Here is a 23213-nt window from a genome sequence, read left to right as displayed (position 1 = left end):
TACAGAGCCATGACAGAAGGATGAGAAAACCAAAGTCCACCAGCCAGCGACCTTTGGAGATGAAAAAGGAAAATGCTTCACGGGGAGCGTCACGAAGCAAGAAGCCGGGAGAAAAAGCTAGCAAATGCCGCCATGTTCGCCATGTGCTTTTCCAGCTGAAAGAGAAAGATTGAACATCATGAGCCTTCCTGAACTAAGGTATCTGTCCCTGGATGCCTTAGATTGGACATTTCTCTATCCTTGCTCTAATTAGGACATTTTTGCAGCCTTAGAACTGTAAATTTGTAACTTATTAAATTTCCCTTTTTAAAAGCCTTTCCATTCCTGGTATATTGCATTTTGGCAACTAGCAAACCAGGACACCATATGACGCAGCAATTCCAAATCTAGGGTTATACACATGAGAACTGAAGTCAAATGACCCTATAAAGGTTTATACATGAATGTTCATAGCTGCCTCCTTCATAATAGCCAAAAAGTGAAAACAACCAAGAAAATCCTTCAACTGATGAAAAGATAAATTACAAATGAGTTATATCCATACCATGGAATATTATTCAGCAATAAAAAGAGATGAAGTACTGATACATGCTAAAACACGGATGTACATTAAAAACATGATGCTAGTGAAAAAAGCCAGCCAAAAAAGACCATGTACTGTATGATCCCACTAACATGAAATATCTAGACTGGACAAATCTATAGAGACAGAAAGTAGACTGGTGACTACTAGGGGTTGAGGGAGGAAGGAGAAATTGGAAATGGCTATTAATGGGTACAGGATTTCCTTATGGGGTGATGAAAATGCTCTAAAATTGACTGTAGTGATAGTTGTACAACTCTGTGACTATAATAAATGACTGGAAGGCACACTTTAAATGAGCAAACTCATTGTATGTGAATTATATCACAATAAAGCTGCTATCTTTTTAAAGTAGCAGTTATAATGCCCTTGTTCACTGTGCATTGTGCATTGATCAGGCACAGTAAAATGCACCTCAAAAAATTACTCACCCTACCCTGACCTTTTTTAGTCAGATAACTGTCAGTGGCTAAACAAAAAGATATTTAAAAGGAGAAAAAGGCTTGGTATCTATTTAACTCTATTCAAAGTAATTTTGAGACTGCTATTTTTAAACACAAAATGGAAAAAGATAGCAAACTTGTTAGAGTAGGGCTCAGATCAGATAAATTTGAATATATGAAGTGGAAAGCTTTCAGAGGACCAAATCAGCTCAGTGTGACTGCTTAGTCCCAAAGTTACCCACAATGATTTACCTAACTACTCTTTTTGTTGACTTTTGTCAATGGAATGAAACACTAAGTCTTAAAAAAAAACCTGTTTTCTTTAAAACCCATTAATTAGGTGTTCCTCTTTAATTTACTCCCTTTTGCCCTAGATCAAGTTGATGCTCTCTTTAAAAGAAATTATTCTTCCTAAATCATGTTACTAGCCATATCACTGCTCTGTGCAAATATCTTTAAGAGTCTCCAATACTTCCTGACCAAAATCCTACTCCTTAGTTGGACATTCAAATTCCCTATGATCTGAACTCAGCCAATATTTTCAACCCAAATCTCACCTTGCAGTGAAATTGGACACCTCAACACTCCCTAAGTCTGCTTCCAAACTTTTAAAGTGTTCCTTCTCTTTGCAATGTCTTCCTCTGTAATTAACAGAGATGACCCACAGAGGATGAAAGAAAGAGATGGAAAAAAAAAGACTTGAGTTTCTGGTAGTATCTTTATACTATTGAATCTATCAACTTTAGAGTGTGAGTGTATTGTATAAGATGATCAATACCTTCTTTCATAAGCCAGTTAGGTCACTTTCTGTTCACTGCAGTCATCCTAACTGGTACAATCATGCTGAACACTCTATGAGGACTAGATAGGACAAAGACAAGGAAGGACACTGAACCATTAAGACACCATTGCCAAAATCTGAGCAAGTTGTGATATTGACATGAATTAAGATGATTCCACTGGGAATAAAGAGCAATGAACTGACTGCCAAGACATGGTCTATTATCATGTAGAAACATAACAGTAATAGATATCCTTAACCCTACGTTTCCCAGTTAGGGTCAGGTCAGAAAAGCAGAGTCTGTACTCAGCGGTTCAATGGAGAATGTTTCATAGAAGGAACTACTAGAAAGTATGGGTGACAGGCTAAATGGGGGGTGGGGAGGGAACTCAGAGAGGAGAAATTGGAGGAAACCATTCTCCTCTTAGTGCTAGAAGACCCAGGAGGAGCCAGACTGCCCGTGATGGAGGCTGCCTGGCTGAAGCTGAGATCATGGGAGAGATGAAGCCCTTCAAGAGAAGCTGAAAAAGTCAAGGAATGGATCTGTCAGCAAAAAGGCAAATGACAGAAGAAAAAACTGATGCCCACAGAAATTACTGCTAGTAAAGTGCATTTATGAAAAATCCACAGCTAACATCACACTCAGCAGCTTTCCCCTAAGATGAGGAACAGGACAAAAAAGCTCACTTTGGCCACTTGTATTCAACATTGTACTGGAAACTCTAGCCAGAGCAATTAGACTAGAAAAGAAATTAAAAGCGTCCAGATTGGAAAGGAAGAAGTAAAACTACCCCTAATCACAGATGGCATGTTGTTATAGATAGAAAATCTTAAAGGCTTGACATTTATTAAAAAAAAAAAAAAAAAAAAAAAAACCTCTTAGTGCTAATAAATGAATCCAACAGAGTTTTAGGATAGAAATTCAGCATATTCAAATTTTTGGTATTTTCATACACCTGCAATGAACTACCCAAAGTGGAAATTTAGAAAACAATTCCCCTTGCAATAGCATCTAAAAGAATAAAATACTTAGGAAGAAATTTAACCAAGGAGGTGAAAACTATAAAACATTGCTGAAAAAAGTCATGAATTGGAAGACTTAATATTGTTACAGTAGGAGTATATCCAAAGCAATCTACAAATTGAATGTACCGTCTATCAAAATTCCAATGGTCCTTTTTTGTAAAATTGGAAAAGCTGATCTTCAAATTCATATGGAATTGCAAGGGGCTGAAATAAACAAAACAAAACTGAAGAAGAACAAATTTGTGGACTCAAATCTCCCTATTTCAAAACTACTGTAGAGCTACAAAATCAAAACAGTATGGTATTAGCATATGGAAGGACCGATGCAATAGAATTGAGAATTCAGAAGTAAACCTGGAAGGACCGATGCAATAGAATTGAGAATTCAGAAGTAAACCCATACATCTTATGGTCAACTGATGTTTGACAAGGATGCCATGTCCACTCAATGGGGGAAGAATAGTCTCTTCAACAAATGATGCTGGGACAAATGGATCTCCACTTGCAAAAGAATGAAGTGAGATTCCTTCCTCTTACCATATATATGAATCAGCCCAAAATAGAGAAACCTAAAGATAAGAGCTAAAACTATACAACTGTAAGAAGAAAACATAGGGGTAAATCTTCATATCTTTGGGTTTGGTGACAGATGCTTAGATATAACAGGAAAAAGATGATCAACAAAAGAAAAAACAAGTTGGATTTCATCAAAATTAAACACTTATGTGCATTAAAGAATGTTATTACGAAAATGAAAGACAGCCTACAGAAGGGGAGAAAATATTTGGAAACCATGTATCTGATAAGGGACCATGTGACGAGACACAGAGAGAAGGCCGCATGACTTTGGAGGCAGAGATTGGATTATGCCACAAGCCTGGGCACACTAGGACTGCCCCTATCTCCATAAGCCAGGAAAGAGACATGGAGCAGATAACTCTGTACAAACTTCAGAAGGAGCAGAGTCCTTCTGACACCTTGATTTCAGACTTCCAGCCTCCAGAACTGTGAGAGAATAATGTTTTGTTGTTTTAAATCTTCCATTTGTGGTATTTTGCTACAACAACTCTAGGAAGCTGACACTTTGGCCATATATAGAATGTATAAAGAAAATCTTGACAACCAAAAGGCAAACAACTCTTTTTTTAAAAAAATGGGCAAAGATCTTGAATAGACAGTTTTCTAGTAGGTGTGGCCGAGAAGCCCATGAAAAAATGCCCAACATCATTCTTTAGTCATTCGAGAGATTCAAGTCAAAAAACACAAGGAGATAATACTTTATACCCACTAGAATAGCTATAACCAAAACTATGGAAAATAAGCACTGGAGAGGATCTAGCAAAAATCAGATCCTCCATACTTTGCTGGTAGGAATGTAAAATGGTACAATGTGTGTGGAAAACATTTTGGCAGTTCCTCAAAAAGTGAAAAGATGCATTGCCATATGCCTAGGCAATTCCATCCTAGATTTATACTCAGTAAAATTGAAAAGAAGGACTCAAACAAATACTTGGAACATGGATGTTTTATATAGCATTATTCACAATAGCAAAAAGGTGAAAAGAATTCAAACGTCCAGGGACAGATGAATGGATAAAGACAATGAATGGATAATGACAATGTGGTATCTACATAACATGGAATATTACGCATCCATGAAAGGGAATGAAGTACCAATGTATGTGGATGAACCTTGAAAATCTTATGCTCTGTGAAAGAAACCAGACACAAAAAGACACACATTTCATGATCCCATTTGTCTGAAATGTGTTGAAAAGGCAAATCCATAGTGATAGGACACAGGTAGGTGGCTTCTGGGGACTGGGGGAGGAGAGAATGTGCATGACTGCCAATGGATGGACGCTTCCTTTTGGGTGATAGAAGTGGTCTAGAACCAGATCGAGGTGATGCTCCTCAACATTGTGTGAATGCAGCTAACACCACTGATTTTACCCTTTAAAATGGTTCATTTTATGTTATGCTAATTGCACCTCAAAACAAAACTGCTGCTGATGACTGCAAGGATCCAAAGTCACCCAGTCTTTTCATTGCAGAGACTACGGTGTTGTGCTGTTGTCCACATGTTTATTGATCCACCAATCTGCAGATGCAGATTAAGCCGCACAACCTGTTCTGAGGGTGGGTCCAGAAGCTCACTGCTTGGCCCAACGTTCTGCTAGCACCCAGAAATAAAGGAACATAGTACTGCGAAAGATTATAGTCCTGAGTCCGACAAATGGTTTGTGATATAAAAAAAATCCTTAAGTGCTTACTCAATAAAAGCCAACACAATATTTATGTGCTCACTGCATGTGTATGTGTATATGTTCATTACTTCAAGAAAAGAAAGAGATCAGGGTCGGGTGAACTGTGGCCGAGGTGACAGTAGAGAAGTATGAGGAACAAAAGGACAAAGCAGACCTCTGCCACACATACTGGCCACGGGTCCAAAAAGAAATTAGAGCTAAGATAGCCTCATCCACTCCCGGCAAACCCTGCAGCATGGCCTAAGCCAACGCCCTCCCTGGGAATATCCGGCATGGGGGAATTATTGGAAGTCAGGTACTGACTGATAATACCTTCTAGAAACTCCTTCATGCCCGAGGCATCCAAAGCATTTATATTTAAAGGATGAAGAGAGCCTAAGTGCCTCTGCTTTCTGAAGTGTCAAAAATTGAGGGACTTAGCAGTCACAAGTTCAAATGAAAGGTGCCAAAAGCCATGTGGCTGAAAATAAATTTTAGCTGTGAGGACTTTGATTAAGGGCGAACCCCATTTATCAACATCTGGCCGAAGACAAATAGATACTGCACTTGAGCTATTTTTGTTGTGTAGGCAACCAGTTTGTTGTTTTTTGGGGTTTTTTTGCATGATTTATGAAGGAATTTTGGCTTGAGGTTTTTCTTCTAACAGAGCTGTCTGTATAATAAAAGAGCTTCATCCTCAAGAAAGCCATTAATCAAAATATTTCTGAATTTCTCTATATGAAATGTATTATAGCTAACCACAGAAGTGTTGACTCGTCTCATGAGCTGGCCTCTGACCGGGATGGGAGAGAGACCTGAGACGCACAGTCTTCCTTCTCTGAGGCAAACAGAAACTTTTCCACTCTCAGAGTCGTGAATTTTGCCATCTTTCTGCTTTCCAAGACGTCTCAACCCTTTCTGAGCATTGGGTAGATTCTGGTCTCTCCTCAATTACCCCAGCCCTACCTCCCCCGGCTCTTCCTAAGACACCGAATGTGTATGATGGGAAATTCACTCTAATTCTGATAGCTGGGATAACTACAGACAGGCTGGAAAGCAGAGGACTGCAAAACAGAAAGCCTGGGCAAGATGCTGAGAGCAAGTGACGGGGAGTGGTTGTGAGAGCTTCCTTGTGAAATGCTGTGTCCCTCTCTACTTTTCACACACAAGTCTGACCATGTGCCTTCTGCTGAGATGCTCTAGCCATCAAGACGAGCACATAAGACTTCCTTCCTCAGCCTGGGTCCCTGCTCCCTGACACAAAGGATCTCCTTCAATCACCTTTCTCAAGAGGGCTGGGTGCTTCCCTTCAGGACAGCTTTAGGACCTTGGCAAGTCATAGACCTGCTGCCAGGAGGTAGCGTACCCAAGAAACCCCCCTTCCATGCCCCCCCCAAATGCATTCAATGCAGGGACTCCAGAATCCTTTAGCAGGGAGAGAATTGGCAAACCATGACCTGTGAGCCAAAGCCGGCCCGCTGGCTGCTTTTGCAAATCAAGTTTATTTGTGACACAGCCACGCTCATCTGGCGACCTGTTGTCTACAGCCGTGTTCACATTTCATCATCAGAGCTGAGTAGTTGTGACAGAGGCCATGTAGTCCACAAAGTCTGAGAGATTCACCATCCCACCCTTTACTGAGGAAGTTTGTCATCCTCGGGTAGGATAATAAATCTGAAGGCAGCAAGCATTTATTATTAAGTTCATCCTTACTCAGGCTTTATTGAGCCTGTAGCCCAGGCAGTGGCCAAATTAGCTCAATTTTCTCCTTCTCAAGATCTATACTATCAGATCTATGAGAAATAAAATTCTAGAAATGAACAAATAGCACTACTTCTTTCAACTGAAGTACCATTAAACTTCGAGAGCATCAACACTTCAATGCGTGACAGTTCTTTCCTAGCCCTTTTCTTTGTCCTACAGTTTGATTTGCAGCTCCCGCCCTTCGGCGCACTATTAAAGCATGTGAACTCGGCTACATCCAATCTTCTTCTAAAAGTAGGTTACTAACCTTGAGAGGTGAGGGTTTTGCTCGCTCTAACACGTCTTCCCTGGTCTGCTTCTTGGTTAGGAGCTTCCTGTTTGTCTGAGCCCCTTTCAGTTGCCAAGCTCCCCTGTGCACATCCCACTTGGCTCTGCAGGTCAGCAGGGAGTTTCTGTCCCAGCTGAAGGACCCACTCATTCCCCCTCTTCAGCAAGTCCCTGCTCTTCTCTCCAGCAGAGCTTCTTCAGGCCGGAGCTGCAGCAGAGCACTGAGACTTCGTGAAGCGGTGTTTCTCGGAGGATTAAAACCCATCGAGATGTATACCCATTTCTGGAAGAATCCTACCATCTCAGCTACTCAGACTTATTCCAAATTCAGATGTAATCTTGTCTCGCTCTCCCCCTCCCAATCCCTGCCAAGATCTTACAATTTGAAAGGAGATATTTCCCCTCCTCTATTCTAATTATAAATTTGAAACCACACACAAACAACTTGAAGAGCGTGTCTCTCCCTCTCTCTTCCCCCACTCCCCCCACCTTTTTTTTTTTTTTGCCGATCAAAGCACCTCATATTCAGAAGACTCTTAAGTTCAGGAAGCCTTCTTATCTTTCTTATCTCTCACTAAATCTAAGGCTTGTGGAGATCCTTACTTCTAGATATTCTTTTCTGTCCCCTCCCGTGCTGGGACAGGAAAGGTCTGCATATTGGTGTATCCTAAGAACTCTCCCCATATGTTGAGCTGCTTCAATGGCTCACACACAAAATGGTTTTTAAGCTGTGCCAGAGAACAGCAAAGTTCATTTTATTTATTCCTTTGATTTGGGGGGTTATGGATGTTCACTGTTGGTTAAACTGTCATGAAGGATTTGGCTAAAGCTAGAGTTCATGCAACTCACAGAAGGTACTAGAAGGAAGGACTGCACTGCTCAGGTGAGAAGGGGCGAACCTGCCTGTACATCTCATCATACCATCACAGATGTAGAGACAGCCGTTCTTCTCAATGCCGTGTGAGCCTGAGAGCACGGAGAACCAAACTGAATGCCAACTTTCATTGCACAAATGCTTATTGAGAGCATGCTATGTGCCAGCTAAAATACCTACCTGACATACCCCTTTCCTGGGGTGCCTCAGTGCCCTCAAGTGAATATCCAGCCTTCCCCCTGACTTCCACAGTCCATGCTGAGCTGACTCCTTTTCCCAGCCTCGCATCTTACAGAGCTTCTTTTCCCTCCCACGCTGCACTCCTGGCGCACCCAGCGTCCTGCAGGCGAGGAGGCTGCTCGGTGTGGCAGCCCACACTCGTGTGTCCCCTTGGCCTTGACACCTCTTATCCCTCTGCCATCAGAGCTTGCAGGATCTTCCTTCTGGGTGCCACAAACTGTAACAGAAGGTGCTACTACACCTGTGGTATGAAGGCATGACAGTTTGGGTTGCCTATTCTCTAGTATCCAGAATTATATAAGCTAGGTACTTTATCCAAATTACTTTATCTTTTATGGTCCCTTCTTAATTCCCATGCAAGCACCCACACCATCATCCTCCTTATTATCACCCATACTCCATAATAAAAGTATTGTTATTGTCAGGAAGGCAGAAAGGATGTTTAGATGTTTCTCAGTAGAGATCCATCCCACCTCATTTCTTCAGCTTCTTCTTGGAGGCTCTTGAAATTTTGTAATATAAAGGACCTCACAATTAGCTTTGTATCAGTTCCCAAGGAAGGCAGACGCCCCGAACCCGGTCCCCAGAATGTACTACTACTACTCTCCCCAACATGAAGCTACCTAAGCTTACTTAGCATAAAGGGGAAATAACAGAGGAGAAATTTGAAAGATCACATGGTCTATAATGAATCACAAAGCAAACTGTCAAGGCATGCCAAGATAAGAGAAGATACCCTACGCCCCCAGAGAATAACAACCCTCAATGTTTTAAGCAGAGAACAAAATGGGATGAAGACAATGAAAATTAGTGTGGCAGAATGAAGATCTCTCCCTCCCCAAAAATGAACAAGATTCCTTCCTCTAACTTTCTTTGGCAACGCTTATTAAAGCTTTGTCAACAGTTTAAAAGTAAAACTGTCATGCAAACAAACCTGGAATGTTTGAATGATGAGTTGACATCTTTGAGTTAATTGTTTTGTTTTAGAGAATATTTCATCTGATGTTGATATTATTACACTATGCTTTTTAGTATTCGCTAAGTATTTTTTCTATGCTTCTATTTTATTATGATATATATTTGCATAATTACCTCTGTTTTATTTTGTTGAGTGTTTGAATAGTACACTTTCATCTATCCTTTTGCATTCAGTTTGAAAACCAAGATTGTATTTAAGTCCTAGAGAGTGCAAATGAGGAATATTACATGGCATGATTTATGTTACATTTTAGCAACTTTTTAGATTCTAGATCTTAGAGAGCAAGAGAGAGTTGATATATAATTTAGGGAAATATTACAATAATACCTGGGAGAGGAGATGATTCTTTGAGTAGATGGTAGTGATGGAAATGAAGATGGTTGAGTGATTCAGGGGACCTCTTGATGGAATGGATGGGGAAAGAGATATAAATATTGACCTATGAGTTTTTGGCTCAAATGACCATATAATCAGCAATATCATTTACTGTGATAAGGAAAACTATAGAATTTGGAGACAGTAACTAAAGTTCTAATTTGAATATATTAGATTTAAAATGATTCTTATCTGTATATTTTGAGAATTGTTTGCCTACATGTCCCATGTTAAGAGGAAATATTAATACCCAATTTTAAAGTTGATTGCATAATAATTTAGGACACATGGTAGGATGGGAGTCCCTAAGAAATAAATATATAGAAAAGAGAGGATGTAGAAACAGCTCTGAAAGTATGCTTAAATCAAAATGTTTGAAGAAGGAATTTGAAAAATAAAGTAAGAAGAGGTGATCAGTGTGGTAAAAATCAGAAGTGGTGATGATATAAAATCCAAGAAGGGAAACTGAGGTGAGGAGAATGCTGCTGGGATGTCAAATAAGAAAGTCAGAGATGTGTCATTGGACTTAATAACATGCTATTTTTTATCTCAACAGAAGGGATGTCAGTGAATTGGTTTGAGAGGTGGAAGCTTGAATGACATGTGAGGAAGTGAAACAATGAGCTTAGATTGAATTTCAACATAATGTCTGTCATAGAGAGGATAATAAAATATAGTATTTAGAGGAGAATACAGAATCTTCAATTTTTCTTTTTTGCATGGGCAGGCACTGGGAATCGAGCCTGGGTCCTCTGGCATGGCGGGAGAGCATTCTTGCTTGCTGAGCCACCATGGCCTGCCCAAGATCTTCAATTTTAAGGATAAGATATTCTGAAATGGCAGGGAATCCCCAGCTCTATGGAAGGTTTAGTTTAGCTATGAAAGAGGATATTTCTTCCATTACAGGAGGAAAAAAGAAGCCATGATATAAAGGCACAGGCTTGGGTTCATTTATAGGCTGATTGGTAACACAATGGGATTTACATTTTATAGAATTTACTCTAGCTGCAGTGCAAAGGATGGATCCAATGATTATTTGGTTATTTGAAGTGAGATATAGGGAAATCTTGGTCTAGAAAAAGAACAGAAGTCATGGAAGAAGAAGTAAGTTTATAGACATTAAACAGAGAGAATAAGCAGGACTTGGTTATGGATTAGAGGCAGAAAAAAATGGTAGGAAAAGGAAAAATGTGAGGGACACTCATCTACCAGTTTAGGGGATATGTGATGTTATCTTTTCATCCAGCTAAAGGAAACAAGAGTCAGGAGGGAGTTTAAAGGTAAAAACAAGTTTCATCTTGATCATGTGGAATTGGAGGTGTCAAGTGGAAATGTCCAGATGGCTGTTAGATATATATTTTTAATTGAATTTCCTTACTTTAGACCTATCCAAAAGTTTATGTACAATTTAAGCTGTGATACTATTATTTCAATTAAAATGATAGCAGTCAATTGTCTTTTTAATTATGATTTGTTAAGCCTCTAGACATATAAAAAATTAAAATCATTTAACAAATAAGTTTAAAAATTGCTTCTATTAAATTAAATAAATATTACAATAAAAATAAAAAGTAAAACTGTCATTAGCACTTGTTAACAGAAATAAGAAATAGCAGAAATCACACATCCCTGGATATATAATAGCACATTAGCCTTTTTCTCTCAAAGGTTACAGGCACAATTCACTCTAACAAATGGTAAGTAATGGGAAAGGATCAAGACTTTATCTTGTCTTTGCTGGACAAATTGAATTTAGGGTGACCAAATGTTTGATGAGGGTGAACATCTCTTTATAGAAGAATTCAGCTACGAAGAGGAAGAAAACAAAATATATATTTTAAATCACCCTTTTGCAACCCTTATTAAAATAATGGATTGAGACACGACTCCTCAATGGATGGCAAAACCAGTGTGTGAAAGATTAAAGGGGAACTTTATAAGGAAAGATGCTGCTGATTGACAAAACCTGAGCCCTCTGATCCACCTTCACGTCACTAAAAGGGGCACAACCAGACATCAGGTGCTTCGTGCTGCAATGAGGTAGGAAGGAACCAGCACCGCCTCCGAAGAACTTTAATCGAAGTAAATGTACCTTCATCCAGTGAAGCCTCTTCATATGACCGGGACTTTGTAGGAAGTACAGGGAAGAGAAGAACAGGTTAAAGGCATCATAAGGAAGCAAGTGACTGAACACAGAAAGCAAGAGATGTTACAGAGCAAAAGGCTCAAGCTCTTCCACAACTGAATGGCATTTATAATTAATGTGTGCAAATATCACTGAACCAAATAAATGCCAAAAAGGTATTTGGTGTAATTTCAAATACCCTTTCTTGATAAAAATTCAGAGTAATTTTGGAATTTCCTTCACATGAAAAATAAAACAGATTAAACATCCTACCTTCTGGTGAGAGGATCTCAGTCTGAATTTCTAGTCTAACATAAATTCTTAAATACAACAAAAATGACTGTTATTGCTGCCAATATTTAGCATTGCTCAGAAGATTTTAACTAATGCAATAGGTAAAAAAATAAATAAATAAAAACTGTAAATATTGAACAATGACTTTATATTTATTATTATTTATAGACGATCAAACTAGAAGACATGAGACAATCATATTTTAAAATAACTAACAAAGGAATTAAGCAAGTGTTCAGCAAAATAATTTTATAAAACTGAATAACTTTATTTTCTGCATGATTTTTCCATAAATCTACAACTTCCCTAATAAAAAAAGATGAAAAAAATAAAAATGCTCAATAGCTCCTATTTTATGTCATAGCCAATAAAGCAGCAAAACACATATATGAATATATACACATACATATACGTTTGTGTATGCATTATATATATATATATATATGTATGCACATGTGAATATGTAAGAATACACCTCAAGAAGGTGAAGGAATTATACAAAGGAAATAAAAGAAGTCTTCAATAAATGAGGTACTGGCTATTTTCCTCTACGGCAAAACCTAATTTTGGGAAAACCCTTCAAAGTTATTTTGAAATTTGTCTAGAATTTTATAATCTCTTACAGTATTGAGTAGGCCAGACAATGAAAGACTGAAAAAGCACATTTTTAAAATGAAGAAAAATGAAATGGGGCGCTTAAACTAGCAGAAATCAAAATGTATTAGAAAACCACAACCTTAAAGCATTTAATCCTGTAAGATCCAAAAGCTAAGAAACAGACTAAGGAATTGCAGAATTTCAGTAGACTATAAAGGAGACGTTCATTCAGTAGGGGAAGGACTGCTTGTCTAATACATGGCATCGGAGAAACCGAATCGCCGTTTGGAAACACCTAGGTTTGCTCTCCCCGTGCCCCCTCCACTGCAGCCAGCTTCCTTGGGCAGCTCAACTGCTGTGCACCCATTTGTGCCTGGGAAGTCCCTTCTCTTGGGCCAGATACCCCCTTTGCCAGCTTCCCTTCAAGCCTGGGTCCAGGCACATGACCTGCGCCTGCCAAATGCACGTTTTCTCTCCCAGTTGGAACCTCAGACTGGGTGATTGGAAGCAGGGAAGAAATTGGAGAGGGATATGTGAAAGTTATGAGACAGAAGTACAATAGTTTTTTAATGTGCTTAATTATCAACAGAAAACCCTCAAACACTCTATTAGAAAAACAGGCAATGGACTTAAACGTCAAACCATAAAAGATGGGATAGAAACAGAAAAATTAAGAAAGATAAGAAAGATAGTTCATCTTAGATCTCAGCAGGCATAATAAATGAAAATTTAAACATTGGTATACTAATTTTTGCCTATCAGATTTGCAAATATGCAAACAGAATGAGTGCAACCATTTTTATCAAGCGTGACTGGAGTCACCGGTGATGGAAGTGTACAATCAGATGCCTTTTATAAGCCATGGATATGAAAATTTTGACTTGCTATAACCTCTCCCCCAGCAAAGCCACCTCAAGATATTTTTCTTCAGGAAGGATAAATTGAGATTTAGCAAAGACGAATGTTTAAAAATGGTAAATGTTCATTATTTTCACTTTTATTACTAAAAATTGGAAACAATCCATATGCTTAACATTAGTGGACTGGTTAAATAATTGGGGTAAATGCATCTAATGGAACACTAAAATATTCTTCAATGATTGTGCCACGTTCTATTTAGCCATGTAAAACCTCTACAATATATTAAGTGAAGGACCTTTTTTTCGCTTTTTCTTTTAATGTTTTCATTATAAACAAATACAAACGTTCATGACGTGGTTACAATCAATGGCTCACAATATCATCACATAGTTGTGTTATTCATCACCATGATCATTTTCTTTTGAGCATTTGCATCTCTCCAGCCAAAGAAAGAAAAAAGATAAAACTCATACATGCCATACTCTTACTACTCCCTTTCATTGATCACTAGTATTTCCATCTACTCAATTTATTTTAACCTTTGTTCCCCTTATTTGTTTATTTCTTATCCATATTTTTTTACTCATCTGTCCATACTGTAGACAAAAGGAGTATCAGACACAAGGTTTAAGTAAAGGACTTTTTACAACACATATCCCATAAAAACAAGAGAATAAATGAGCCATTTGGAGAAGTCCTACCTGGAACAGTGATATCCTCCTTCTTACACGGTTTAGCATCACCAAAGGGCACAGGGAGCCTTGCCCAGGTCTCCTACAGCCACTGCCCTCACCTTTCTCCTATCCTAGAGTCTTCTAGTCTTCACTATCCGGATGAGCTCCAGGTTTCAAGGAAATAAATATTTGCAGAGAAGCTTTAAGGACTGGCCTCAAGAATGAGGCCCTGTAAGTGTCAAGTCCTACTTTAGCTGTAGATGACACCAGGAAGCTGCAGAGGACCAGGGCATGCACAGGGATGGGCAGATATCTGCTATCTCTTTCCCACAGGACCAGTCCAATGAGAGAGCACACTCCTTCTTCTACAGATCTCCATATTACTTTGTGCTGCTGTTATTTGATAACATTTCACTCTGCCTCATTTAGTTAGTGAGAGAGAGAGAGAGAGAGAGGAAGAGTTGCTTTCAAAAGGAAGGAGAGTGTGGACTTTGCAAAAGAGATGTGAGCCGTGGGCCTCTGGTTCTTCCAAAGCTGATGGTGACAGCCATCCCTCCTGCCCTCCCCGAGGCACTGGGGAGCACCCAGAAAGGCCAAGCTGTTTTTCGAGCTGTCCTCAGCCAGGTGTGCTCCATCTTTGCCAGGGCCCAGGTGGGGACGTTTTAGGACCCTAAGTAAGTCCTGAAGAGGTCATTTTACTTCTTGCATTCTTGATTCCACTGCACCCCATGTTGTTTAAAGAAATTTTATTTTCCAAAACAGCACAGAACATATGTGCCTAAATTAAAATAAGTTCTTGCTAAATTTTTTTTTTTTGCAAATATCTGAGCTCCTTTAGTTGCTTTTGCTTGCCTGCTCTGCTGACCCTGAGGCCATGGTAGTCAGCCAGTTGGGTAATGGGGTTCAGATTTGAGCTATTTGGTTGGCATCTCCACCACAGTCATTGCCCCATGGCCCCCACCTGACAGGGTGCCTGTGCAAGGGAGAAACTCCAGCCTCAGCCACACAGTGTACAGACTCTTCCCAGGACTGAATTAGACCTGAATAAAGTCCAATCCTGGTAGGGCAACAGCCTTCCCAGGACACCCCTGAGAGATTCCAACATTCACTGGCTGAAGAGCCCTCCATTTCACTCCCAGCAGTGTCCTGGTGTGCATGGTAAACCCCCGGGGCTGAGGGGCTGGAGTCCTGTGATCACCCTCGGTACCAGAGTGAAGCAAAGTCACCTGCTCCAGTGGCCCCCAGGCCCTGGGACTGAGCCCACCACCTTCTCTCCTGGGCAGCTCACTTGGAGGCTATGAGTCTTTCCTACCCCCACAACCCTCATCCATCAAACAGTGACTACCATTGCCAGATCTCAGAGGCAGGGCTGGAGTCTCCATTCTCTTTCTCCTGGCCCATGTGACCCCTTTGACATGTTTCCTATTCTGCTCCCAAGACCATAGCATGTTACATAGCACAAGGTCTCAGGAAGGGCAGGCTGGGTCAGCTAGAACAATAATTGTTCTATAGCTTTACCTGAGACAATGAAAGCCTACTCATCTTTCATTTATCTCCTGAAAACAGAATTATGTTCTAAGGTGACTCTCCTACATTCACTAGAGATAAGCAGCTTTTGCATAATAAATAGAAGAATGAATATATAAATAAATACTTTAAATTCTTCCCAACATGATATCACACTACATGTGAAAGCATTCCCTTTATCTTATTTTTATGTATATAATGTCTTTTTTTGAGATCCCCAACTTGAAAGAATTCTTTGAGGGCAAAGACTGCCTTGTCCACTTTTGTACTGAGGGCAACCAACCATCCTACTTTGCAAGGACCAAGGGCTTCCCCAGGACACAGGACTTTCTAAAACCAAGGCAGTCACAGGCAAACCTGGACTGGTGGTCACCTAAGCTGTCTCCCTAATACCAAGAGCAGGGCCAAGCATAAAGTAGGTGCTCAATAAACAACTGTTGATACTAACTCTTAGCGTGATCTTAACTCTTACTCTGCAGGTTTATTCTTAAAGTTAAAAGAGGGGGAGAAGGTGCTAAAAAAAGCCCAATAAACACAATAACAGCTCAAAGGAGAGTTTAAGGCTTTCTCCTTCAGCTCTGACTCGGTTCCTGGAGAAAATAGGAAGCTGTGGTTGACCATATGTACCATACTGTCTAGGAGCCATTCAATCACCATTTTCTTCTGAAATGTTCTCTCTTGTATTTCAGGTGTTGAAACTCTGCATGCTGCAATGACCAGAATCTCTGCCAGCAAAATTCCAAGTTGGATTCTGCCAATTAAAGGCATGTGCCTGAGATTTGAAAATCACTAGAGAAACAGAATTTAATTTTCATCCTATTGATGTCACACCCTATGTAAATGTGCTCATTGTTATCCCTCCGCTCTGGTGGGCATATCTGAGGGCTTTGGCATTTGGGAGGTTGGAAGCAGTTTCCCTGGATTTTCTTGTATATTCCCTGCATCTGTGCTGGAGGCAGCTGTGAATGGGTGGTAGGGGGTATAGGGGTCCTGCTGTGCCTAGAACTTCCAAACACCTTGAAACCTCAGAGTCGAACTGAGCACAAGAGCCTCCCTCCTTCAAATTTGTGTCTTCAGGCCTGTCATGGTCAGGTTCATGTGTCAACTTGGCCAAGTGGTGGTACCTGTTTGACTGGTTGGGCAAGTGCTGGCCTGTCTGTTGCGATGAAGACATTTCATAGAATTAAATTATGATCACATCAGCTGCATCCACAGCTGATTCCATTTGTAATCAACCAAGGGGAGTGTCTTCTGCAATGAGTGATGCTTAATCTAATCACCGGAAGCCTTTTAAGGAAGATTCAGAAGAACCAGGCTCTCTTCCTGCTTCAGCTGGTGAACCTCTCCTGTGGAGTTCATCCAGACTCTTCATTGGAATCATCAGCTTCACAGCTTGCCCTGCCGATTTTGGACTCTGCATTCCCAAGTTACATGAGACACTTTTATAAATTTTATATTTGCGAGTGTTTCCTGTTGATTCTGTTTCTCTAGAGAACCCTAACTAATACAAGGTCTTCAGTTTCACAACTGCCTAATCTTCTGTTTCGATCCCTGTGCTGGTTTGAAAGGATTCATGCACCCTAGAAAAGCATGATTTAATCTTAAACAATCTTGTTGGAACAACCATTTCTCTTAATCCCTATTCAGTACGATAGGTTGGAAACTTGACTGGGTTATCTCCATGGAGATGTGACTCAATCAATGTGGGTATTAAACTTGATTAGATAGAGACATGTTTCCACCCATTCTGTGTCTTGATTGGTTTTACTGGAATCCTTTAAAAGAAGAAGCACTTTGGAAAAAGCTAGAGAACAACAAAAGAGAAAGCCACAGGATTCTGAGAGAGCAGAGAACACCACAGAACCATGAAGAAGAGAGTCTGCCAGTCGGTGACTTTTGGAGATGAAGAAGGAAAACGCCTCCCAGAGAGATGGAGAGGAAACCAGCAGATGATGCCTTATTCATCATGTTCCTTTCCCAATGAGAGAGAAACCCTGACAGTGTTTACCATGTACCTTTCCACTTGAGAGAGAAACCCTGAACTTCATCAGCCTTCTTGAATCAAGGTATCTTTCCCTGGACACCTTAGATTGAACATTTCTATAGACTTGTTTTATTGGGACATTTTCTCAGTCTTAGAACTGTAAACTAGCAACTTATTAAATTCCCCTTTGTAAAAACCATTCCATTTCTGGTATATTGCATTCCAGCAGCTAGCAAACTAGAACAATCCCCTTTCTGCTTAAATGTCCAGATTTATTTCCATTTTCCTGGCTAACCTTTATGGATAACTCAGATCTAATACATTTTGTTCACTACTGCCTGTGGGGGGAGTGTTAGTTATCCTTGTTGAAAGGGGAAGCCCGTATCCATGGTGCTGGTCTCATTTTCTTTCTGCCCAAGGTTTCCAAGCTCTCAGCTTCTCTCTGGACCCTAGGCACTCAGCTCATGCCATTCTCTCTAGCCTTCTGTTCCAAGATGGCATCACATTCTGGCTATTGTCTCCTCAAGAAAAGATCTCAAGGCAGACAAACATGAACTGTTTCTTCTTGTGTAGCTTTTTTATCATCAAGGAAAGACTTTTACAGCAGACTACCCTCATGCCTCACTGGCCAGAAGTGGAGCACATCTACTGATCTATTTATATATCACTAAGTCACAGATCACCCCAAAACGTAGTGGTATAAACCACAATTCATGACTTCTCGTAATTCGGTGGGTTGACAATCTGGGAAGTCTTACTGCTGTTTTTTCCTAGGTATCTTTGTCTTTATCTCAGCCTTTCTCTTTTGATTGTTCTGTTTCTCTCTCTCTCCTCATTCCCATTTTGCATTCTCTCTCCCTACCCCCCTCTCTTTTTCTCTATCTCTTTGTCGGTAAAACAACGTAGGTATTTGAAGCTGTATCTGTTTTCTACTGTGCTATAACAAATTACTGCAGATTTAGCATCTTAAAACAATGCAAGTTTAGTATTTGTATTAGTTAGGGTTCTCTAGAGAAACAGAATCAACAGGGAACACTCGCAAATATAAAATTTTTAAAAGTGTCTCACGTGACCATGGGAATGCAGAGTCCAAAATCCAGAGGCCTAGGCTGTGAAGTCAACGATTCTGATGGAGGGTCTGGATGAACTCCACAGGAGAGGCTCACCTGCGAAAGCAGGAAAAGAGTCTGTCTCTCCTGAATCCTTCTTAAAAGGCTTCCAGTGATTTGATTGAACATCACTCATTGCAAAGACACTCCCCTTGGTTGATTACAAATGGAATCAGCTGTGGATGCAGCTGACATGACCATGATCTAATTCTATGAAATGTCCTCATTGCAACAGACAAGCCAGCACTTGCCCAACCAGAAAAACAGGTACCACCATTTGGCCAAGTTGACATATGAATCTTACTGTTGCAGTATCTTACTGTTGCATAGTCAGAAGTCTGATACAAGTCTCACTGGGATGAAGTCAACATGTGAGCAGGCCTGCAGTCTTTTCTGGAGGTTCTGAGTAGAATCTGTTTGTTTACCTTTTCCACCTTCTAGAGGCCTCCTGCATCCCTTGGCTTATGGCCTCTTGCTCCATCTTCAAAGCCAACAATGCCACGTCTTTTCAACTCTTCTTCCCTAGCCCCCTCTCCTTCTACCTCCCTCTTCCACTTTTAAGGAATCCACTTGTGATAAACATTCAACCACCTGGATAATCCAGGATACTCTCTCCATCCCAAGACCCTTAGCCTTAACACATCTGTAAAACTATTTGTGCCATGTATGGAAATAACACATTCACAGGTTCCAGGAATTATCTTTGAAGGTGAGGGAGGGCATTATTCTGCCTACCAAACCAGCCAAATTAATTTCCTTCTTTCTCCCAAAGGCACTGAGTCTAGTTTATTCAAAGTTATAGTGCTTGGCACATAAATAGGCAGTATTATCTGGGAAAATTCATTCATTTCTAATGTTTAACACTGTGTTTTAATATCCTGAGGGTGGTTGGAAAAAATGATTTGTTGGAAGAGATAATAAAAAACAGAAGGAAAGAAGAAAAATTTGATAGTTAAGCGATACATGCATACACACATTTAATGTTATTAAAAGATGAAATTAATTTATTTTTATTTAGTCCATTAAATATTTCTCATTCAAATGTTTTTGGAGTTTTTCTTTCTGATAATGGGATTTGGGCTTACAATCCCAAAGGTTAAGTTCCAAAGGCATTATACAAGAAAATGGGAAATAAAATGAAATAAAAATTGAGCTAAATTCAAACTCAAAGTAAGTACATGATTACGAATGCAAAACATGTTAAATTTTATATATTTGATTTAAGTCATTTTACCAAGTTTCCATTTACTTAAATTTTCTCTATTTCAACTACTTTTCTTTCATTCCCTATTCCTTAATTTATATAAGTTGATCTCTCAAGAGACCTTTCCAATTCTTCCTTTTGTATTGTTTCTCTTCTTCATTCTGAGCACCAGCATGCCTTTCTCTCTCTTAATTTTCTCTCAGAGGAGTGATTCTGCTATTTCAGTGCCCTAAATAAAAAGCTGAGATATCTTCAAACTTCAAAGTTGCATCTTGGGCATAATCCCTTGTATCCAAATATAGTGTGTAGTCAAATCATCCCTTTATACAGATTGATCAGATTTCAGTCATTTGTACAAACAAGCTTTGAAGCTCTCGTTTTCCTGCAGCTATTAAAATCAGAACTTAAAACAGCTATCATTTTTTCACTGGAATGCTAAAACCCTCTGGCTAAACATTGATATCCAGGATATACATCACTCACAGCGGCCGACAAACCCATGTCCGTGGTGTCTAGGCTCAGCCTTGATGCCATCCTGGTGTTGTCCTTTTTAATCCCTGAGACTCAGCCACCAAACGCTGAATAACATTCAGGAGAATATTTTTAAAGCAACTTCTTCTCCACTGCCATTCCGACCATCCTGGTCCTCAAGGCTGCCAACGTGAACAACGGGTCTCACCTGCTTCTCACTCTGCTGCTGCCTACCCTTGGGTCAACCTTCCTAATAACTGCTTTCTGTAGCACAATATCAAAAGTGAGGTGCTTTACTAATTATTTCACTAAATCCTTCAACTACAAACAACAAAGGCAATGTCTACTGAATGGTTTCTATATGCTCTTGCTGTATAATAGATGGGATCTAAACACCTTGGCTTCATTTTCAAAGTCTTACATCATTCTCTCCCTCCAACAATTTCTTGTCTGTCTCACCACCTGGGCACTTCCCCCTGACCATGATGCTCACAATGCAGTCTGGATAAATCAGCGGTCACCAGAGAAATAGAACCAATAGGATAAACATAAGATTAAGTGAGATTTATTCCAGATATGCAAAACTAGTTCAACATTTGAAAATCAATTCATGCAATCCAATATATCAACAAGTTAAAGAAGAAAAATCATATCATACCTACTGAAACAGAAAACGCATTTGACAAAATCTAACACCCATTCATGATTTTTAAAAATCTCAGCAAAGAATAAAAGGGAATTCCTTCAACTTGATGAAGATCACCTATAAAAATTCTACAGCTAATATCATACTTAATTATGAAAGACTAAATGCTTTCCTTCTAAAATTGGGATAAGGCAAGTTGGTCTACTCACATCCATGCTATGTAACATATACTGTAAGTTCTACCAACGCAATAAGGCAAGAAAAAGAAATAAAAGGCATAAAAGTTGGAAAGGAAGAAATAATACATTGTTAGAACCCTTCTACTACTGTATTTATCAGAACTCTCTAGAGAAATAGAACCAACAACAGAAATATGTAACTATAAAGTTTATAAAAGTGTCTCATGCAACAGTGGGAATGCAAGAGTCCCAAATCACAGGGCAGGCTGCTAGGCTGGCAGGTCTAATGAAGGGTCTTGACAAACTCCACAGGAGAGTTCGCTAGCTGAAAAAAAAGTGAAAATTCTCATTTTTCTCTTAAAAAGCTTCAACTGATTGGACCAAATGTGGCTGAGTGGATTATCCCATTGGCAGGCCTGCCCTTAGTTGATAGTTGTAGATGTAATTAGCCACAGCTGCAATCAACTGACTGATGATTTAATAAACCAATCATGAAATATTCTTGCTATAATGGGTAGACCAGTGTTTGCCTGACCAGACAAACTGGGCATCATTACCTGGCCAAGTGAAATGTAAAAGAGGGAAACTGAGTTTGTGGAGTTTGTTCTGCTCAGCTGATATTCACCATTATAGGACCTTGGTATCTGTTTGTAAGATGTTACTTACTGACTGCTCCAGACCACTTTGTCTAATCCATTGATTATTAAAGTATGAAGAAATATATTCTTTACACAATTTCTAAGAAAAATAATAACTGTATCCAGAGCAAGATCAGATCCTAGGGCTGAATGAAATGTGCGTATATATATGAGCTTGCCTTGCTTTGAGACTTACTGCCAGGCAGATATGAAGACACTAAGTTGTTTATTACCCAAGAGGAACACTTCACCTTTCGTGAGATTGTTCTCACCACAGAAACCAGCTTAGCTCACACATGGGCAATTGTCCATATCACAAGGTACCAAACAAACATCTAGTGATCTTTTTTTTTTGCTTGTTTGTTTTGGCATGGGCAGGGTCCTGGAGTGACCATTTTGTTTTGGTAGTAAAATGTGCAGATCCAACTGGGAGGGCTCGCTACCCTCGAGATGGGAATGTACTTTCATAAAAATATTTTAGTTCAAGGAAGTTTCTCTTGACACCTAGCCAGACACATGAGAAACACCTGAGCTTGGTCACATAAGTCAGTTGGACTGTAGCTAAAGTTACACTCTACAAATTGCCCACAAACAGCTAAACTTTGGAATCTCATCTGAGAGGAAGACACACCGCTCAGGACCATCCCAGGCAGACCCTGAAAATGCTGTCTCCAGGATTCCCCAGCTTTCTTCTTCCAGTATTGCTGAATTCCCGCCTGATGATGTAACTAACTTTATTTTTCTGTCTTCTTTATATTAATCTTTCTTATTGTAATCAATTAATACTTATTTGTTTAAGTTGGAGAGAGGTATGTTACTCACGAATCCAACTCTGTTCAAATTGAGGCCTCACCCACACTTCTTTTTTTTTTTAATACCGTTTTATTGAGATACACTCACACACCATACAAACCATCTGAAGTGCACAATCACTGGCTCACAGTATAATCATGTATACATCCCCATGATCAATTTTGGAACATTTTCATTACTCCAGAAAGGAAATAAAAATAAAAAATAAAACCTAAATTCTCCCATACATCTTATGCGTCCCCACCAACCCACCCACTGACTGATAGTGTTGTTGTGGTACATTTGTTAACTGTTAATGAAAGAATATTAAATTATTATTGTTAACCATAGTCCTTAGTTTGCAATAGGTACATTTTTCCCCACGTATCCACCTATTTTTTTAAACATTTGTTCCCCCTATTATTTATTTATTTTTAATCCATATGTTTTATTCATCTGTCCATCAGACACAAAGTTTTCACAATTACACAGTCACATTGTGAAAATTATATCATTATACAATCATCTTTAAGA

At 39.5% G+C, this 23213-nt stretch overlaps 1 protein-coding gene across 3 annotated transcripts in view; it reads right to left on the bottom strand.

Moving 5' to 3' along the window:
- Window positions 1-23213, bottom strand: part of CD226 (CD226 molecule) — a 106718-nt gene that overhangs the window by 76790 nt on the left and 6715 nt on the right. The window contains exon 1 of one of the 3 annotated variants that reach the window (XM_077135257.1): window positions 14157-14579. The exons of 1 other annotated variant lie outside the window; for it this stretch is intronic. The gene's annotated coding sequence lies outside the window, so the exon portion shown is untranslated. Of the gene's footprint in view, window positions 1-7090; window positions 7502-14156; window positions 14580-23213 lie in introns of those variants that run through there. One more of the 3 variants, XM_077135256.1, reaches the window with a different exon arrangement.

This window comes from Tamandua tetradactyla, chromosome 18 (assembly GCF_023851605.1).
Source record: "Tamandua tetradactyla isolate mTamTet1 chromosome 18, mTamTet1.pri, whole genome shotgun sequence".
In the NCBI taxonomy this organism is placed as follows: domain Eukaryota; kingdom Metazoa; phylum Chordata; class Mammalia; order Pilosa; family Myrmecophagidae; genus Tamandua; species Tamandua tetradactyla.
The sequence above is the reverse complement of the archived record's forward strand: the minus strand, read 5'-3'. Positions and strand labels throughout refer to the sequence as shown.